This window comes from Ailuropoda melanoleuca, chromosome 9, assembly GCF_002007445.2.
Source record: "Ailuropoda melanoleuca isolate Jingjing chromosome 9, ASM200744v2, whole genome shotgun sequence".
Classification (NCBI taxonomy): Eukaryota; Metazoa; Chordata; class Mammalia; order Carnivora; family Ursidae; genus Ailuropoda; species Ailuropoda melanoleuca.
Window position 1 is genome coordinate 35,404,568 of NC_048226.1, and position 19,316 is coordinate 35,423,883.

Consider the following 19,316-nt stretch of genomic DNA (forward strand, 5'->3'; position numbering starts at 1 on the left):
CCCAGAGGCTCTGATCTGATTGGTAAGATGCGTGGCCTGAGACCCTTGAGCATGAAGTCTCTTCAGGTGACTCCCATGCCTCTGCAGTTCTGTCAAAGAGGGCTTGTGAGGGGTAAACTCTCCTGTTTGAATACCTCACCCTGCTTTTCCAGCCTGTCTGCCCCAATGAAATGCCCACCATCATAAATGGTTCCTTTGTAGCTGTCTGACTTGTTTCTCTCCTGTGGCTTAAATTTCATCTTTATTCTTGGCATTCTGCATTTTACTATATGGATTCTACATGTGCATTTTTGTTTTTTTTAATGTATCCACCATGGTAGATGTCCCTCTGTCCTTATTCAGTTGTGGACAGCTCTGAACCATTACCCCTTTAATTTAGCTTTTCTGCCCCTGCATCTTCTCAAACAGAGCTCCTGTTAGATGCACGAGGAAGCCTGTTGCTCTTTCCTCTATGTCTTTTAGATTCTCATGCGTTTTATCTCCCTGTCCCTCTGTAGAGAATTCCAGATGAGTTGATTCATACCACACCCCTTTTAACTTTAACTTTGTCCTGTCATGAGTTTATCCAGTTTGTTAAATTTTAAAAAAAGTTAATTTCCATGTCAAAGTATATTATTCTTTCCAGGGGTGATTGGCTAATCCACCCAATTTTAGTTCATACTTTTGTGGTTTGGTTAAATGGATGTTATTTCTTCCTTTATCTCTTTGAGGCCTCTAACCATGCTTACGCTAACAGCATTTCAGATTGGTCTATTATTCCATTTTGTGGGAAGCAGAGTTGCTTGCCAGACTTAGCAAAAACCAACAGGAAATAAAAAGGATGACTAGTTAAAATAGAATTTTAAGTAAGCAATGAATAATTATTTTCAGGATAAGTGTATCCCATGCAGTATCCGAGACATACTGATGCTAAAAGATTTTCATTGTCTTCCATTGTATCTGGCAATTCTAAGCCTATTCTGGCACCTTTGGGGCTGTGATCTGTAGTTTTAACAACATCCCCCGGTGATTGTGATGTGCACCAAACTTGGGGAGGACAGTTCTGCACCACACTATCTCCCTAGTTGGGAGGAGAGTCATTTCTTATTGCACTTTGTCAGTGTCTCTCGGTGTTAACTTTTTTTCACGTGATTTAAGATAATAGTTTGCTGTAGAAAAATAAGTAGGTTGTTTTAAAAATTTTCCCTTTGTTTTTTTTTCTCCCTGTCTGGCAGCCCTAAAAGTTGTCTCCATCTGGTTTTCTGAAACCTCCCATCCAGAAGCAGCTCTCACCCTGGTGGCCTGACCTCCACGGCGATGTGGAGGACATTGCAGAGCCCATCCTCAAGCCAGAGGACACTGTGACGCAGGACCAACATTCAGCTGGAGTTTCACTGATAGCCGTGCCCATTTCTGGTCGATATATGGTTTCTTTCACTTTAACTGCACTTTAACTGTGATCACCGATATGTTTAAAACAAAGAGGGAAGATTGTAGTGTTAACACCATTTCATGAGTAGTCTTGATGGCTGTACTCTGATTCCTGTTTCTTTAACCAATGAATTAGTGGTGACCAAAAAGTACACTGAAGAATTCTGAAATACAGTTGCCCTCTGTGAATTAAACTAATGAAATCCACTGTGTGGATGGGTTTGGCCACTTATGGAAGAGGATAAGGGAGGAAGGAAAGGTGTGACTCAAGAGTTAGAGAACACCCCAAATCCAAGTAAGACGCTGGTTGAGAGAAGCAGGGCTGAAATAAGATAAAAATAAAAACTATGACTCAGGAAGCTTAGATCTAACCTCGCGACAATCCTCTGAAGGAACCCTGCAGCACTGAACTCAGAGTGGAGATCCCAGTGCTGTCAGAGAGAGTGCCCTGAAGAGACGAAACGGCTGCATGTCTGCTCAGTGGGCTCACCTTGCAATGACCATGAGTGCATTGAGCTACGAGGACATTGGTGAACTGGCCTTGAAGGTCATCCTTTGCTACAGGCTGACTTGCATTCCTCCAGAATCCATAGGTTGAAACCCTAACTCTCACTGTTTCAGAATGTAACTGTATTTGGAAATAGCCCTGAAAGGGATAATTAAAGTACAGTGAGGTCATATGGATGGGCCCTAATCCAATCTTCTGACTCGTGGCCTTATAAGAAGAGATGAGATTTGGACATGGACACACAGAGGGAGGACCCTGTGAGGACACAGGGAGAAGGTGGCCATCTGCAAGCCAAAGAGAGAGGCCTCAGAAGAAACCAATTCTGGGGACACCTTGATCTTGGACTGAACGGTGAGAAATAAACTTCCACTGTTTAAGCCCCCCGTCCACNTCATCCCCTCATCCCCTCATCCCCTTCCCACACATTTAGGCTCATGTAGACCTGTGGTCCCATCCCCAGAGGCTCTGATCTGATTGGTAAGATGCGTGGCCTGAGACCCTTGAGCATGAAGTCTCTTCAGGTGACTCCCATGCCTCTGCANCCCAGAAAATGAATATATCCATCCAACTCTCTGCCCCCTGATTTCGGACCACTGGGGTAGCTTTCTGGTTGAAATGTGACCTCCCGCGCAGCTATTATTGTGGGGAAAGAACACACTCACCAGACATCNAGTTCTGTCAAAGAGGGCTTGTGAGGGGTAAACTCTCCTGTTTGAATACCTCACCCTGCTTTTCCAGCCTGTCTGCCCCAATGAAATGCCCACCATCATAAATGGTTCCTTTGTAGCTGTCTGACTTGTTTCTCTCCTGTGGCTTAAATTTCATCTTTATTCTTGGCATTCTGCATTTTACTATATGGATTCTACATGTGCATTTTTGTTTTTTTTAATGTATCCACCATGGTAGATGTCCCTCTGTCCTTATTCAGTTGTGGACAGCTCTGAACCATTACCCCTTTAATTTAGCTTTTCTGCCCCTGCATCTTCTCAAACAGAGCTCCTGTTAGATGCACGAGGAAGCCTGTTGCTCTTTCCTCTATGTCTTTTAGATTCTCATGCGTTTTATCTCCCTGTCCCTCTGTAGAGAATTCCAGATGAGTTGATTCATACCACACCCCTTTTAACTTTAACTTTGTCCTGTCATGAGTTTATCCAGTTTGTTAAATTTTAAAAAAAGTTAATTTCCATGTCAAAGTATATTATTCTTTCCAGGGGTGATTGGCTAATCCACCCAATTTTAGTTCATACTTTTGTGGTTTGGTTAAATGGATGTTATTTCTTCCTTTATCTCTTTGAGGCCTCTAACCATGCTTACGCTAACAGCATTTCAGATTGGTCTATTATTCCATTTTGTGGGAAGCAGAGTTGCTTGCCAGACTTAGCAAAAACCAACAGGAAATAAAAAGGATGACTAGTTAAAATAGAATTTTAAGTAAGCAATGAATAATTATTTTCAGGATAAGTGTATCCCATGCAGTATCCGAGACATACTGATGCTAAAAGATTTTCATTGTCTTCCATTGTATCTGGCAATTCTAAGCCTATTCTGGCACCTTTGGGGCTGTGATCTGTAGTTTTAACAACATCCCCCGGTGATTGTGATGTGCACCAAACTTGGGGAGGGCAGGTCTGCACCACACTACCTCCCTAGTTGGGAGGAGAGTCATTTCTTATTGCACTTTGTCAGTGTCTCTCGGTGTTAACTTTTTTTCACGTGATTTAAGATAATAGTTTGCTGTAGAAAAATAAGTAGGTTGTTTTAAAAATTTTCCCTTTGTTTTTTTTTCTCCCTGTCTGGCAGCCCTAAAAGTTGTCTCCATCTGGTTTTCTGAAACCTCCCATCCAGAAGCAGCTCTCACCCTGGTGGCCTGACCTCCACGGCGATGTGGAGGACATTGCAGAGCCCATCCTCAAGCCAGAGGACACTGTGACGCAGGACCAACATTCAGCTGGAGTTTCACTGATAGCCGTGCCCATTTCTGGTCGATATATGGTTTCTTTCACTTTAACTGCACTTTAACTGTGATCACCGATATGTTTAAAACAAAGAGGGAAGATTGTAGTGTTAACACCATTTCATGAGTAGTCTTGATGGCTGTACTCTGATTCCTGTTTCTTTAACCAATGAATTAGTGGTGACCAAAAAGTACACTGAAGAATTCTGAAATACAGTTGCCCTCTGTGAATTAAACTAATGAAATCCACTGTGTGGATGGGTTTGGCCACTTATGGAAGAGGATAAGGGAGGAAGGAAAGGTGTGACTCAAGAGTTAGAGAACACCCCAAATCCAAGTAAGACGCTGGTTGAGAGAAGCAGGGCTGAAATAAGATAAAAATAAAAACTATGACTCAGGAAGCTTAGATCTAACCTCGCGACAATCCTCTGAAGGAACCCTGCAGCACTGAACTCAGAGTGGAGATCCCAGTGCTGTCAGAGAGAGTGCCCTGAAGAGACGAAACGGCTGCATGTCTGCTCAGTGGGCTCACCTTGCAATGACCATGAGTGCATTGAGCTACGAGGACATTGGTGAACTGGCCTTGAAGGTCATCCTTTGCTACAGGCTGACTTGCATTCCTTCAGAATCCATAGGTTGAAACCCTAACTCTCACTGTTTCAGAATGTAACTGTATTTGGAAATAGCCCTGAAAGGGATAATTAAAGTACAGTGAGGTCATATGGATGGGCCCTAATCCAATCTTCTGACTCGTGGCCTTATAAGAAGAGATGAGATTTGGACATGGACACACAGAGGGAGGACCCTGTGAGGACACAGGGAGAAGGTGGCCATCTGCAAGCCAAAGAGAGAGGCCTCAGAATTCTGGGGACACCNGAAACCAATTCTGGGGACACCTTGATCTTGGACTGAACGGTGAGAAATAAACTTCCACTGTTTAAGCCCCCCGTCCACGGTACCTTGTTGTGGCAGTCCCAGAAAATGAATATATCCATCCAACTCTCTGCCCCCTGATTTCGGACCACTGGAGTAGCTTTCTGGTTGAAATGTGACCTCCCGCGCAGCTATTATTGTGGGGAAAGAACACACTCACCAGACATCACGAGAATCCTGGCCCACTTGTCAGCTCTGTTTCCCACCGTGAGCCAGTTAACTGGCATTCCGGTTAATGCATCTGTTTTATGAGCATGTTTATGATGGTTCAGTGTTTGAATCCCTCTATTACTTGTGAGTCCTGTAAAATTGAGTTTCCGGGCCTGCAGAGCTATTTTCACACTGGAAATGTTTTGCCCATGTCTCCCATTGTGTGATATAAAGTAAACATTCAGCTTTTACAAGTGTTTTCTCTAAGCAATGTGCACAGCAGATGGCCTGATCCTATCCTCAGCTCCTTACCTCCTGAAGCTTTGTGGTCAAAGATGGGATGGAGAAATTGGATAGGGTTCTGGTACAGGTTGAGGATGTCAGGTATTCAAAGGACTTAGTTAAAAAAAAAAAAACCTTAACATTTAGTAATTTGTTTTTCAGCTGCATTAAATATCCTAGCAATCCCTTGAAGTTGGCTTTATAAAAATAGTAGCATCAAAACTTCTGTTTTGGCAAGGCTATGTGGCACACGGGTCAGTGGGAATGGATATAAAAACAGCTGAAATGTGAGTAATTGCACCAAACTCACACTGTGTACCTGAACTTGACAGCTTATGAATTAAAGCTCCTATTATATTGGGCCAACCTCATGAGCTAGCTTGTTTTCCAATGATCGAAGGTAAAGTTTAGTCAATGTCTTTTTTTTTTTTTTACTGTGCTATGGAGAAAAATCAATAGTTTTCACTTGAATTTTCATTTATCCACAAACAGGTACCTACTAGCTAGAAGAAGTTTTGAAACCTCATATTTCCCCTTTGTGTTCAATGGTGTTGGTCATAATGATAGGACTAGAACTAAAAGTGTGTGTCTGGTATGTATGTGGTGAGTGTGTATGTGTGTGTGGCATGTGTGTATGTGTGGTGTGTGTGTTGTGAGTATAGTGTGTGTGTATGTGTGTGGTGTGAGTGTGGTGTGGTGTGTGTGTATGTGTGGTATATATGGTATGGATGTATCTGTGTGTGGTGTGTGTATGCATGGTTTGTGCGTGTGGTGTGCATATGCGTGGTTTGTATGTGGTGTGTGTGTGGTATGTGTGTATGTGTGGTGTGTGTGTGACGTGTGTACGTGTGGTGTGTGTGTTGTGAGTATAGTGTGGGTGTATGTGTGTGATTTGTGTTTTGTGTGTGCACGTGTGGTGTGTGGGGGTGTGTGTGCTTCTGAGTGCCATCCTACTCATACACTTCTAAGTTTCAAGTCGCTGTTAAAAGAGGTTGGCAGCAGGAGAGGTCTGTTGTCTTCCAACTTTTAAAATCTGCGCATGCCTGCGTAATGATGGTCATAACTATTGAGGCAAAGGATACTGACCCAGGAAAGGAACAGGATCCCATGGCCATGCCACTGGGTAGAGGAACTTGAGTGCTGTTTCTTCCCAGGAAGCGGATCTTGCATCAGCAGATCTCAATCTCCTCCTGCCCGGGGGTCCCTCCAGTCCTTGTTCACTCCACTTCTTGGGTCCTTCCCCAGGGTATGAACATGGCAACTGGGCAGTGGACACCCAAGCCTGATTTGTGAGTCAGTCGTCTTAGAAAGAGTAGACCAGTCCAGTGTGGCAGGATTTGATGGACCTAGAACATAACTCCTTGGCCTGTACTTTCTCCTCTCCAGGCCTGCCGTGTCGCCCTGAATTAAGGGTCCTCTGGATGAAGTGTTTCTAACTGGATTGCATACTGGTTTCTACTGTAGGGTAACAGATTAAATGTTAGCACGGGCTCCTTACTCTTTAAATCCATTAGGAACTCATTGTCACATGACAAAAACTGGGTACCAAGGGAATATGATTGAGATGCTAAAATCCTTAAGAGCAGTGTGAAAGATCTCCAAGGAGAACCTTTGCCCTGCTGGGCACACACATGCTCTGGAAGCCACGATCTGCTCTCTAAACATGTCTGTTCAGCCCCGCCCTGCCTAGTCTTTCTGAAGGGAGGAGTTTAGCAAATCTTGCCAGCATCCATCCTACTGCTTCCCCATAAAGACAAAGATGCTGCCTTAGGCAGCTGGGCTCTGGCTCACAAGCTCTCAAACATGAATGCTCTTAAAGAGAGAAAAGAGGCTGATTCGTGGGAATGAAGATGGGGAGACCAATCCTTCATGTCAGGATTGCAAGATGGTGCTTAGAAATAATCCTTGACCAAGGAAGTTCGAGAAATGTTGAAAACATAAGAAGGTCTCCTCTGGGAATTGGCCTCTTGACCCCTGCACAAAGGGGGCTGGTGGGCAGAGTCTAGCCTCTGCCCCTGAGACAGGCAGTTGAGTGTGGACAGTTCCTGACTGTGATATTTAGGCCGGCTTCTCATTGGCACTCTTCTATTATGTCAGTACCCAATCTTTAAAAATAATGTTCATTCCACCTTCTGGGCTATTCTAAATATATTTTCATTCAAAACAAAAACACCAATTTAGGCATTTTTAATCTTCCTTAATTATCCAAAAGAGTGCTCATCATGGGTCTATATCTGGGTTATTCCACCTTCTTTTTTCTAAAATACTATCCTTATTAATCTAAATTTCTTGCAATCTCTGCCCCTCTAAAATGTTTCACTATCTTTTCTGAGGCTTTTCCACTATTTTCCTGCTTTTTTCCAAGTGTTGTGATAAATAGCATATCTAACTGTAGGAGATTTGATTTTGATTTCTAGAAGGCCTCTCATATTTACAGGTTAGAGTGTTGGGTTTCAGATACTTCCAGTTCATGGAGATATGTCCATGAACCATAAGGAGGGCTTGGAAAGGGCCAAATGAAGGGGGCTACAATGCTGTTTCCCTGACCAAAGGTATGTCTTAGGTCACCATTTAGCTTTCTTTTAGGACATTGTTGAATATATTTACCCCGTGGTTCAGTTCAACACACTTTTTTTTAAAGAATGGGTTTATTTATTTTTTTTAAGATATTATTTTTATTTATTTGAGAGAGAGAGAGATAAAAAGAGAGAGAGAGAGAGCACACAAGCAGGAGGAAAGGCAGAGGGAGAGAGAGAAGCAGATTCCCTGCTGAGCAGGAAGCCTGATGCAGGACTCAATCCCAGAATCCTGGGACCATGCCCTGAGCTGAAGGCAGAAGCTTAAACAACTGTGCCAGCCAGGCACCTCCAGTTAAACACACTTAAATTAAGCATCTACTATGTGCCAGGCCATGGGCTCGGCTCTAGATGAGATAAACACGAAGACAGTGGCTGAGCTTACAATCTTTGAGGGGCTGGAGAGATAAATAGGGCACTGCACTAGAACGTTGCTGAGGTTCACTCAGAGGTATTTTAAAAGATTTCAGGGGTCACTGAGGGAAGGGGTGAGGGGGGTGTCCTTAGCTTATGACTGCAGGCATTGTTTCATACCCCATGAGTTCTCATCTATGGCTCTGAGAGAAATAGAAATGCATGACATATTTGTGTTTTACCAAAGTAATTATATAGTTTTGAAAATAGAAATTTAGGATAATGAACATAACAATTTTTTTTTAAAGATTTTATTTATTTATTTGACAGAGACAGAGACAGCCAGCGAGAGAGGGAACACAAGCAGGGGGAGTGGGAGAGGAAGAAGCAGGCTCATAGCAGAGGAGCCTGATGTGGGGCTCGATCCCAGAACGCCGGGATCACCTTCTGAGCCGAAGGCAGACGCTTAACCGCTGTGCCACCCAGGTGCCCCTGAACATAACAATTTTTTATGCCCTATGGCTCTTAGCTGTGATTGACTACTATTTATTATCAAATTCTGGGAAACTGGTTTGAAAAAAATCATGCGCTGTTATAGTTAAGTGAAATCTTTTGCAGTCTTGTTTGAATGCTCGGGACTTGTTGGGATGTAAAAGTGAGGTTTTCTACTGGATTCTCAAATCGTGGGGAGACAGTTTCAACTCTGAAGGGATTTTTCTAAATTCATATCACAGTTCCCTCTTACTGGTTTTATAGGGAACGGACTACTAGCATGATCCTTGAACCAGAAGCAGAAAAAAAAATTACCCTTTTTTTGGTTTTGTTTTCTGTGCAGAATGCAGAATTCAAGCAGCAGGGGAATGCCTTCTGTAACTCAGTGTGTGTATTTCAGTCTATTTGTGCAAGCTACAATTGTCTGAGCCGCTTAACAGCATAGCACATCCTAGGGCAAAATGATTAGTTGGAATTAATGGAATTTTGGCATCAAGTCAGTCCATTGGCAACCCCTGGGCTGTCATTAATCCCCAGGATGCATTTGCCTCTCCTGGTAGTGCTTCCTCATGGGTAGCAATTCCTAAGTGGAGTGCCCAGGAAAAAGTCATGTCCACTATCTCCAATTATACCCGAAAGACAATGTAACTGCTGAGTTTCTAATATTACCTCTAAAAAGTCATCTTTATTTATTGCTCGAGACATTTCATGTAAGCTTTTTAAGAAAAAAAATCTGAATTTCTAATTTGAGATACCTGAGTGATAGCAAGTAACTTTGACTACATTGAACAAAATCGCTGGGTTTGTTTCGGCTTTAGAAGACTTGCAAATGGAGCAGGGGTGCTTACCGAAGTAAAATTAATATGTTCCTGAAGCGAAAAAGGAGAAGCTTGTCAAACAATTATTTCTTTTAAGCCTACTGGCTCTTTCCAAGATAGCTAGATCAATTAGTGAATAATAAATGTTATTTTTAAAAGGAAAATCAACCCACAACTTATTGTTCAAAGGTATTGTTGTCAGAAGTTGTGTTTTTAAAGAGTGACTACATTCTTGGCATGGAACATATTAGACCCTCAAAATGTTTTGTTTTTTTTAAAAAAGAAANAAAGAAGCAAAACACAGTTTTCAGACTTTTAAGACCCGTGGAGTTTTCCAAATTGAGCCTTGGCCCTTAAAACTGGAAGATATTTTTCACACAAAGCTGACTGGGTTTTAANTAAAAAAGAAAAACACAGTTTTCAGACTTTTAAGACCCGTGGAGTTTTCCAAATTGAGCCTTGGCCCTTAAAACTGGAAGATATTTTTCACACAAAGCTGACTGGGTTTTAACCTGATTGGGTGAGCTGGAGAAGAAATCAGACTCTCCACTTCGGCATCTTGATGTCTTCTTGGAACAGAATTTGTGGCAGAACATTGTTTTCCCTTAAAATCAGTAACATTTAGGGTAAAGAGTGGTCTTGGAGTCTTCTTCCTAGTCACTTTTTAGATTGAAACCAGCTTCTCTTCACTGGTCATTCTGCAGGCCATCTTGTAGCATTGACCTTCCATTTCACGCGGAGGCTGGGGAGGAAGCAGAGTCACACTGGGGGTGGACGTCAGGGGAAAGACAACTGGTTCCTATTTGTGATCACTGCTTTGGTGTCAGCAAACGATAATTCATGTCCATCCAGCGAGGGCGTAAGAAACCACCAATAAAGATGGTGCTCTTGGGGTAAATGACAGTGTCCCTTTGGAAAGTAACTAGAATGAATGAGAGTTCCTTTTAAATGATCTGGGGCTTTAGAATTACATGAAGAACGCCTGCCATATGATGAAAACATATGTTATTCCTTGCTCAGCTCCTGTGTTAAGTTTAGCTTTTCCAAAGCAGTTCAATAGTCTATCAATGTCCAGTTGTAATAGATAACATTTAGTGATAGTTGAAAGGCACACGACAAAAGAAGATATCGTTAATGCATCCGCGATGTCTATGTGTGTCCTTAGCTGGATAGATGTGTCGTAATAAATGAACATGGAGGCAGATGGCCTTATAAAATAAGATTCTGTCATAGACAGCAGTGCTTTGTTGAGTGAATTATCATTAAGAACGAAGTCCACTTAGATGTGAGGAACTAGCCTTTCAGGGATTAGGTGAGAAATGCGAATCCTCTGTTGTGCAAGGGGCTCTACAATCTTTCTGATCAGGCACACCACTGTAAAATCTGATTCTGGGAAACCATATCATCACATTTCCAGCAAACCTTTGATGTACCCTGAGCTGAAACTACACCATTACATTCTCATGAGAACTCGCTAGTTGCCTCATTATAAGCATTTTGTCACATTTCCTTCTGTTTAAATAATCCAACTTAAAAGGAATTGTCTTGAAGAGACATGAGTCATTCTTTTTATATGAATTCCTGTTTGGGGTTCTGCCAAAAACAAATTACTATTTATTTTCCATAAATGTGACACATTCATTCTCGTGTTTACCTTTTTGCTGTTGTGATCATATCCAAAGAAGACACTGGGAGGCAAGGCTTATTTTGTTCTACAGCAAACGTTAGTTGCAAAGAAGTGAGTCATTTTGAGACATTTTTATATTGCAGTAACTGGGACCCACAGATTAAGTTTTGGGGGTCCAAAGATGTCTGGGTGCCATGTAGGGCAATGTGAGGGTTTTCCCTGGATACAGAACCTTCAGTGCTAAAATTATAAAATCCTGGACAAACCAAGACAGTTCGTCAACCTATTGCTACGATCTTAAGCAGAACAGTGGAGGAGTAAGGAACAAGACAGTAAGGAGCCTTCTGCTTTTCTTTGTTGGGCGAATAAGTTAGATATTGCAAATGTCAATATTAACAGAAGGGCAGCATCTGCCACAGTGGTTGATCACATAGACTGTCCTGGTCTAGATTCCAGCCCTCCCACTCTCTGGCTGCGTGACCTTGTGCCTAACCTCTTTGGGCTTCGATAATCTCCTCTATAAATGGATCATGATAAAGACAGTGCCTTCCTTAGAGGTCATTAAAAGGAATCCATTAGGTAATAGATAAAATCACTTAGGATAGTCTCTGGAACACAATAAGTACTGTGTAAGTATTAGCTATAATTATTCAAGTCTAAGACAAATTGTAAGGCAAATATGATCTCTACTATTTAAATTCTCTTAATTGTGTACTTTATATAATTTGCTGTTTTCTGTTTACTTCACTTTTGCCTGTCAGGCTTCCTACTTGAGTTGAGTAGGACAAGTCACTTGGCTTACCATGCAAAGTTGTATAGAGATAGAACCTTGTTTTACTTACTTGGAGATGCAGGACGCAGGAAAGCTATCTTCCCTAAAAGCTATTTGCATCTATAGCGCCAGCTGGGTCAGTACCCATGACAGAGTGCACTGGGTCCCTTGATTTCACTGAAAAGGACAAAAACTTCAGGTCAACGACCATCCCCATCCAGTCTCTTCCCTCAACACATGCGCATACGTGCACACACAATATTGGGAAACTTATTTTATAAAGCAGTGATTTTCATTGCTGGATGCACACTAGACTAGAATCACTTGGGGAATTTTGAAAAATACTGTTGCCCAGGCCCCACCCTGCACAATAAAATGCAAATCTCTGGAGAGTAGGGGTTAGGTCTCCCCAGGTGACCAGAGCGTGATGTGTTGTTGAGGCCAAGACCTACCTGTCTGCAGCAAATCCACCCCTAGTCCCCCAACCCCTGTGGCACACAGGGTTTTCATCTCCTGGATGTAACAGAATGCTTTTGGAATTTCTCTGTTGTATCATTGAAGGTGCTGTGAGCCGCAAATAACAGAAAACCCAGCAGCATCAAGATCACCTAGAAACTTGTTGGAAATGCAAATTCTCAGGCCTCACTCCAAACCACTGAATCAGAAACTGAGAATGGAAACCGTTATAACCAAGCTCTTCAGATGATGCTTGTGCACTTAAGTTTGAGAACCACAGACTAAGAGGAGTAGGGACCCATGGCTGGAAACGAGGGCGTGATCACTTCACTCCAACCTTGCAAGAGTTACACAATGCAGGAACGGCTGTGTGCAGGGGTAAATGTTGGAGAGGCAGTCACAGTGTTGTCAATGCATATATTTTGCTGTAGTAATGTTGGATGCTTCCAGACCCTTGTGATCAAAGGAGCAGCCAAAGAAGGAGTGTGATCAAAGGAGTAGCCAGAGAAGGAGCCCTGAAAAAGTTTTAGTATACTTTTAAAGTATGGTTTCCTTTGGTGACCTCCCATTATCTGTATGGATGAAGTCTGTGTGTTTGGGCCAGCCACATTTGGAACTTTTGTGGATACGGAAAGTCCATGGACCTTTTAGAATAAGAATCCAGGGTCAAAATGAAGTCTTATTTAACCCCCAATTTTTCCAGACTAGTCTCCTTCATTTGAAAGATTCATCTCCATAGGAATTCTACTAAACGGAAGCTGGTCAGATCTGCAAATGGTAAGTTGGTTTCTGGAGGTCACCATGGTTTAATGCATGATGTCTATAATGTGCGAATATTCATGAATCTAGGAACTTCCTTTAGTGAAAGTCTCCCCAGAACTCCGATATCAATCTCTGGATATCCTTTGCCCTGGACTTTTTGACCCAGCATCAAAAACATAGCAGTTTCTATGGCAATTATCTGGCAATGTCATCATATCGCCCCCTAGGATAAGTGGGGCCTCTTGGGCAAAGGGTAACGATGTTAATTATATTTTGTATTGATAGTTTGGATTAAAATGAACCACATTCGATCATCTCTCTAACCCTTTGATTCTTTGCTTAATGGTTAAGATTTTTGTCCTTTTTAATTTTTTAAAGGTTTTATTTATTTATTTGAGAGAGAGAGAGAACATGAGCAAAGGGGGGCAGACAGAGAGAGAGAAGCAGACTCCCCACTAACAGCCTGATTTGGGCCTCAATCCCAGGACCCTGAGATCATGACCTGAGCTGAAAGCAGACACCCAACCGACTGAGCTACTCAGGTGCCCCAAGATTTTTTGTTATTTTTTAGTCCTGGTTTCCTAGAATTTTTGGAAAGTAGAACAATATATAAAAACTATATAATCACATAAAGATTTAGCACAAGGTAAAATACTACAGTTATCTTCTAGCACTCCGAAGAACATAGAAACTGTCCTAGTATCTTCCAAAAAATCATTACTTATTGGTCACATAACAAACTTAACAGGTGTGTGAACATCTGAAGGTTTGAAACTTTATAAGGAAGTTACTTACAAGGGAATGTGTGCATTCTTCTCTAATAAGTGAAAAAAAACCCCAGGAAATAGAAGACATAAACTTATCTGCTAGAGAAGTTAAGCAAGGGCTCATTTTGTATTTCGACAGGTTAAATGGAATGCACAGAGTATCCACATAGTCTGAATTTATCGGCCTTGTGGGGTACTCAGGATTGCTAAATATTCATCATTGCTATGCTTGGTACTTGGTTGGGTATAAACATGGAATGGACTTATTTCTCCCCATCATTGCTGTCAGCCATTTTCTATCAACTCTAGTCTCATTCCTTAATGAAGTCTCAGGAAGAACCCACAGCTTTTTCAGACTTTCAGTTTTTTAAAAATCCAGGCCAGTTCATCCTCCTTTAAAACTTCAGATTCATTTCTGGCTTAATGCTTCTCTCTCTCCCTTCTCCCAAAACCGGACCCCTGCCAAGCCCTCCTCCTGGGCTGCCTCTCCCAGCTGGGTACCCCCAGCCTCTGCTTGCTGAGGTCTCTTCTCCTGCCAGCCTGTGCTCTTGGCTGAGGAAATGCCTCCACAGAGTACGTCCACCAGAGGAAACATGCCCATCCTGGCCACACTCAGGGGCTGCCCTCACTCCAGGCTCTGCCTGGTGGGTGGGGGTTCTGCCACACAGGGCTACATGGCTGACATCCACCCACAGAACAAGATGCCAGCCCCTTCTCTCTGCACCCCTGATGTTCTCTTTTGTTTCTTGGAGAGTTTCTCTCCCCTTCTTTTTGAGGCAATTCACCCCAAAGACAGAGACTTGCCTTGGGGATAAGTGATGTACTTGTCTTCTCTCTTTACTCAGGAGGAGGTGAGGAAGAGCTGGGCTGGCAGGCAGATGGACAGCAGAGTTGGTGGGTGGCTTTTTGGTGAGCCATGGAGGGAGGGTCTTGCCCCCAGTTAAGTAAAACTGCCTTGAGAATGGGGGCCAGGTAGCCCCGTTTGTTTTGGCTTTGTGTTCCAGGCACCCATTTGAGGTGACAGGGAAAGGCCCACTCCGCATCCTCTTACTTGTCCCAGTTTCCCCTGGAGCAACCTCGGTCCAGAACCTTATTCCAGACCCCCAGCATCAGGGAATACTGGCCCTGGTGCGGGAGTCTCCTCTGACCACGCAGTGGGGACTGAGGGTGGGCTCGATCCTGTCCTTGGGTTGGTGGACAGTGTGAGCATCTTGGATGGAGGGACAGAACCTGGTTTGACCAGTGCCTGTCATCCCTTCCCTGCTCATTCTGCTGGATGTCAGCTTGGCAGAGGATGTCGGTGTTTGTGCGTAAGTAACCATGGATAATTACTCCAGAGGAAGAGCTGAATTATCCCTGCTGGGCCCATCTGTATCGATAGAGCGCATACATGCCTTTATCTCAGTCCAGACGGGCAACGGCCCAAAGCACATTTGAGCTTTGCTCTCGTTCAGCTGCTCGAGCAGGAGGGAGAGTGTGCTTCCCCAGCGGCCCCGCACATGACTGGAAGAGGGGGTCCTGGCATGCTGGAAGAACACTTCAGCATGGATGACAAGTCACGCTAACCGCTAACTGTCAGCTGCCCCTGCTCCCACAGTGGAGAGAACAGTCACTCAGTCTTCCCCGGAATGACGTGTCAGTGTCCGAAATTCTGTGTCATAGACATGATAGGAAATAGGAAGCAATACAAATCAAATGGGAAACAGTATCCTCAGTACTTTTCTTAGGAATAACGATAATTTGCATTTGCATTTATATGCGAGGTTTCAAGTTCGAAGTTCAAGGCACACATCATGGAGACACATGTCCTTCTTCTCAAGTTGAGGACGACTAGAAGCCATCACCATAGTCAGGGAAACCCAGTCAGGACTTCGTTACTTCATAGGCGCCATCCTATTTGATCCTCACAACCACCCTATGGGATTAGATATTTGATAATCCCCATTTTCACTTTTTTCAGATGAAAAAACTAACGCTTGGCTGTCGCCCCCACGTGGCCAACGTGTAAACAGCTTCAGTCTCTGGTCTCTGGCATGAAGGTCAACTGTCTTCACCAGCTGAGGCGACAAGGGTCACAGCAGGTAAACAGAGATGTTCAGAGCTCNAGGGTCACAGCAGGTAAACAGAGATGTTCAGAGCTCGAAGACCCCAGCAGACCGCGTGCAATTTTTCTGGTTTTCATAGTTAAGTCTTTAAAAAAAAAAAAAAAGGACACATAGGTGAGGGAGGAGGTTAAGATGGCGGAGGAGTAGGGGACCCCTTTTTCAGCCGGTCCCCTGAGTTGAGCTGGATAGGTACCAGACCAGCAGGAATATCCACGGAATCAGCCTGAGACGCAGGAAGATACATCTGGATCTCTACAAATGAACATCTCCAGCGCTGAGTATCGAGGTACGAAGCGGGGAGCCGTGAAACCGCGCACAGATATCGGAAGCTAAACAGAAGGGGGAGGGAGCCGCCGTGTCAGGGCGCCGGGAAGCGGTAGCCACCTNTTCAGATGAAAAAACTAATGCTTGGCTGTCGCCCCCACGTGGCCAACGTGTAAACAGCTTCAGTCTCTGGTCTCTGGCATGAAGGTCAACTGTCTTCACCAGCTGAGGCGACATGGGTCACAGCAGGTAAACAGAGATGTTCAGAGCTTGAAGACCCCAGCAGACCGCGTGCAATTTTGTTGGTTTTCATAGTTAAGTCTTTAAAAAAAAAAAAAGAAGAAGTCAGAGTCAACAGAATGGCTGCTGTAACGGTCTTCCACCCTGGATCTCGAAGGAGCAGGCCATCTTCTCTGCACGGGACTCCAGAATGATGGTGATCATTGTTCCCCTAGACAGAGCGAGATGGGTGTTGCTTTTTAACATGACTGTGCTAACGGGTGAACTTGGCAGCCACTTATATAGAAAGTCTAGGGAACGGGGTAGGGGAGGCACTAAGAGCGTTTGTGCAAACGGCATCTCCATGACTCAGCTGTCCTGCAAGCAATTACTGATAGGATTGTAGAGAAAATGTTTCAAAGGTCAAAATCCAAGCACGTGAGCAGAACACAAAAACGTTCTTTGTAGAGAAAATGTTTCAAAGGTCAAAACCCAAGCATGCGAGCAGAACACAAAAACGTTCTCGTTACCTGAGGATCTGCGGCTGCCCCAAAAGTGAACAGAGAAACTACTGACGGCCAGCGAACCAACAGGGGATTCTAACAGAAGCCCGTCCGAGCTGCACTGAAATGCTTCCTTCCCGTCCCCCTTTTAATGGTGTCAGGAAGCAAGAATTTCAGGTCACAGATGCATCCACCTGGTTGTGTGCTATACTCAATAACCATGATTAAAGCTGAAGAAAATGGAACTGTGAGTGGACACATGTAGTTTTGTTTAAATTTAGCCCAACTCACCACTTTATTTTATTAAAGCCTCTGACTGTGTCTTTCAATTAAAAAAAGCAATGATAAATTTTGAGGACAGGATCTTCTATAATGTGGGGGGGTGGGGAGGAAAGTCTCCCTTCCGTTTTGGCACAATTCCTCTCCCCAGGCTGATATTCACCAGTGGTGCGTTAAGAGAGGGGGCTTTCATTGGTAAGGGAGAGTCAAACCCCACAAATATCAGATGATTTGAATTGGAGATTAATACGTGAATACCTCGTTCCCTGGCACATCCTGTGCCCTGAAGTTAAGACAGAATGTTCAAGCCACTTCTTGTTGCTCAGGATAGAGACCAGTGGGGCCAAGATCTTTTGAGACCTTCCTTCTTTGTTCATCATCCCGTCTCTGAGCCAGAAGCCCTGTAAACAAAAGCGATGTGTCATTTGGCACGTGGTCAGGTGGGCCTGGCACCCCCGAGCGGTCAGGTATCAGAGCGATGAAGTCAGAGGCTGCAGTCCAATCTGTTGAGACTTGCTATTGATGTCAGGATCCTTTGTGAGGCTCCTGGACTGCTTTCATAGTTGGAGAGGAAGCAAAACCTGTGGGTAATGAGTTGGCCTTGCCATAAATCCCCAGGCACCTGAGCCAAGCTTCCCTTCATTCATCTTGGCTGTGCTGACCTGATGTTGAAATGAGGCAACGTGCTGCCAAGGTCAAGGATAGAGAGAGCACGGTAGATCGGCCAAGGGCATGAGAGATAGGCAGGACGCTTCTTAAGCCAGAGAAACGGTGAATGAAATCCGTAAAGGCGATGTGACGAATGTTTACACGTTGGCTCAGGAAGGCAGTAGATGTGATGACAGCAGGCAATTAGAGATGAATGTGTTCTGCTTGCACACCGCAGGGGCCAGAGTGAGAGCAGGTAGGTTTGTTTCTGGTGGCAGCAGGCCCTATGAAGTCCTCCTTCCAAGATGCAGCTTGCAGTGGGGCGTGCTGACATCCCTCATGCGGTCTGCCACTTGCTCAGACATCCCTCCGGGACCCAGAAGTCCGACCGAAACCAGAGCTGTGTGGAGTTGAGAGTAACATTTTACAAATGCAGCTGTGGCATTGCTCCTTGGTGGACAGCCTTTTCTTTTTGAGAAATCATATCTCCGCCCGCCCCCCCGCCCCCAGCTGGGCTCCATTTACGAAAACAAGAAGGATTACAGGTTTTTAAATAGAAATGACTGTAGAGATCATCTAGTTCACTGACCTCATTTTACAAATGAGGAAATGGTCGCCAAGAGAGGCTACGTGACCCCCCCCCCTGCCCCCCAAGGTCACACAGCTAGTGCAGGGGAATTAGCTCAAATGGATGAGCCCTCACTTAGAATGTGAGAGGTCAATGGAGCCAACACCTGCAGCCTAAAATCCTGTTCTCATCGGTGCTGGTGGATGATGGAATGGAGGGCAATTAAGGAATGGAAGGCAATTAATTAATGAACAAAGTATAAGTGTTACTATAGTATCAAGGGCAATTTGGCCAGAGGACCCAGAAACACTTAAATCCTGCTTTCACTTCATCTATTCTTCATATGAAGTCCCTAAGAGAAATACATCCATGGAACAAGGATCAGTAAAGCAAGAGAGAATATATTTCAATTAGCCCCGGCTTTGTTCTCAAACCTAAGAGAATTCCAGCGAATTAAAGTCAAACCGCAGGATGACGCCCTATTTCGGGCAGAGCTGGCCTAGGAGGCAAGCCCCTGGCAAGAGCAATAAAGTCAGTTTTAAGGAGGTTGTGGGAAATGCCCACGAGGGAGGGAATGGAAGAGAAAGGAGGTCCATGGAGGAAAGAAGTCCTCCTCTCTTCTGAGAATCTCGAAGTCACGGAGCTGGACACCAAAACAGACTCGGGGGTCATGTTTTCCAACGTCCTCAATTAGTCATTTAAGAGCAGAGGGTATTGAGGCCTAGAGAGGTGAAGTGAATTTTCTCTCCAGCGTTAAGAAAATTCTAGCATTTCTGGGCGGTGAAACAGCCACCCTAGTGGGGAGTCGTCTGAGAGGATCCTGCAGGACACGGAGACGCTGTGGGAAAGAAGGGGCCACGGGTGAGCCA

At 44.1% G+C, this 19,316-nt stretch overlaps 1 long non-coding RNA gene across 1 annotated transcript; it reads right to left on the reverse strand.

Annotated features, from left to right (window-relative positions):
• Positions 1-9,876: 9,876 nt before the first annotated feature.
• Positions 9,877-12,437, reverse strand: LOC117803823. Its single transcript, XR_004627930.1, has 3 exons — positions 12,329-12,437; positions 11,947-12,053; positions 9,877-10,219 (listed from the first exon to the last, which is right to left on the reverse strand). It is a non-coding gene; the product is annotated as an uncharacterized LOC117803823 (long non-coding RNA).
• Positions 12,438-19,316: the final 6,879 nt, after the last annotated feature.